Source organism: Echinops telfairi, unplaced genomic scaffold (genome assembly GCF_000313985.2).
Source record: "Echinops telfairi isolate 266 unplaced genomic scaffold, ASM31398v2 ScPeMD7_22;HRSCAF=79, whole genome shotgun sequence".
Taxonomy (NCBI): Eukaryota; Metazoa; Chordata; class Mammalia; order Afrosoricida; family Tenrecidae; genus Echinops; species Echinops telfairi.
The window spans coordinates 4,834,123-4,836,378 of record NW_022103919.1 but is presented as its reverse complement, the minus strand read 5'-3'; positions in this window follow the sequence as shown (position 1 = coordinate 4,836,378).

Here is a 2,256-nt window from a genome sequence, read left to right as displayed (position 1 = left end):
TGGGCCAGTGTGCTCAGGATGCAGGAGGAGGCGGCTCACCCAAGCCACAGCCAGGATCGGCTCCTGTCTTCCGCAGTTCAGCTGTGACCGGAGTGAGGCAGGAAGAACGGTGGTGGTCAGGTTGAATTCTCCCGGCCTGGGCAGTATGTGCAATGGATGGGGTGAGTGGGAGCCAGGCCTGCCGGGAGCCCCTTGTTGTTGCTCAGGCGGCTGAGGGGGAGGAGAAGAGACTGGAACAATGGGCGGGCAGGGGCCAGACCTTGCTAGAGAGAAGGCTTTATCCTGGGCCCCAGGGAAGCCTGGATGTAAAGGGAGAAGGTAGTGCTGGCCGCAGGATCAGCCTAACCTCAGGTGGGTAGTGGTCACCAAGACCAGCCTCCAGTGGTGTGTTAGTCCTGGTGGACTAGAGAAACAAGTTCATAGGCACTCATATGTGTGTAATGGAGAAGTTTATATCAAAGAGTAATTGTATATTAAGAAAACATCCAGTCCAGATCAAGTCCATAAATCCAACATTAGCCCCTCTGTCCAATACCAGTCTGTAAATTCCTCTTCAGACTCTCGCAACACATGCAATGACGCCGAGTGCAGAAAGATCACAGGCCAGTGGGTGGAAAGTCTTGCGGATCCAGTGGCAGTGGAAGCATCTCGGCTCTGACGTGGGTCTGCACGTGGCTCCTCCAGCTCCAAGGTTCTGGCTGCCATCAGCACAGCTCCATGTGGCTTGTCAACAGGAATGTCTCGTGGGGAGCGATTTATCTCCTTCGTGCCTCTGAATGAGGTCATCCAACTTCGACCTGAACGACAAGCTAGAGTCCACCCCTTCGCAGGTTTGCAGGAGATTATGTAACTGCCACAGGTGGATTCCTGTGAGGCAGTCGGACGTACCTCCACCTTCTAATCTGGTGGCGTAGCGGTTATGCGTTGGGCTACTAATCCGATGGTCAGCAGTTTGAAACCACCCGCTGCTTCGCGGGAGAACGCTGGGCCTTTCTACTCCCTTAGACAGTGGAAGCCTCCGAATCCCACAGGGCAGTTCCACCCTGTCCTGCTGGCTCGCTGTGAGTTGGAATCGACTGATGGCATGAGTTGTAATGGCCACACCGAACTGGCAGAACACACAGGGGTTTCTTGAGGGAGGGACAGGGCACAACCTAGGGTGAGGATCAGGAGGCTGTACCCGGGAGCTTGTAGGCAAAGTCACCTTCCCCGGTGCAGGACAGCGCTCTCGGCTCCCAGGGCCTGTGCTTGCCCTGCATCTTGCTCCCCCTTCCTGCATCATCGGTCTGCGGCTATGTCAGGCTGCAGAGGGGCCCCGGCAGGCGTCAGACTTAGGGACTGAAGTCGGACTGGGATGCCTTTTTGATAAAAGATTGCACCCTGATACAAAGCTCTTTCTGATATGTATATGAGGGCCACTGATTTTGTTTTTCTAGAAAACCCAGGCAAGGCGTGCACCCAGGTTGTCTCCCTCTCACCACACTTAGTCCATCTGTGTGCGGAGCAGAACATCAGAGAAGCTGGGCTCCGTGACGAAGAAGGTGGCTGCGGGGTTGGAGGAAGGCTTATGAACCACCTACGATCCGCAGGTGACACCACCTTGCTTGCTGACAGTGAGGCGGAGCTGAAGCACTTGCTAGTGAGGAGCAAGGGGTGCAGCCTTCAGTGTGGATGGCCACTCCCTGTAAAGGAGACCCGAATCCTCACCACTGGACTCATAGGTCACAGCATGTGTGTTTGTCTGGGTACTTTAGAGAAACAAATGCACAGAAACTCATGTATAAGAGAGAGCTTTATTATTTATTTTTAAGAGAGAGTTTTATAGAAAGGTTAAGTGCACATCAAGAAAACATCCCAACCCATTGCTGCCCAAGCCCACAAGTCCAACATTAACCCATTTGTCCGACACCAATCCACAAAGTCTTCCTCCATCTCACAAAACAGAGGCAATGATGCCGACTGCAGGAGGAAAGCCAAATCATTGAACTTGTAAGCGTCTCAGCGCTGGCAGGGGTCTCCACACAGCTGCTCCAGCACCCAAGACTGCATCGGGGTAGGTCCATGTGGCTTCTCCTTGGGGATATCTTGCAGGAAGTGAACTTTGCCAGCTAAAGCAGGGAACTGGCTAAGGCAGCTTCACCCTGGTCCGACCATCCCAAAGCAAGAGACCCGAGAACTAGAAAGGTGAGGCTCACTGAGCTATTTATCCTTCTGCTCTTCAATTAACCCCACATGTGTTTATCGGCCAGGTTGGCA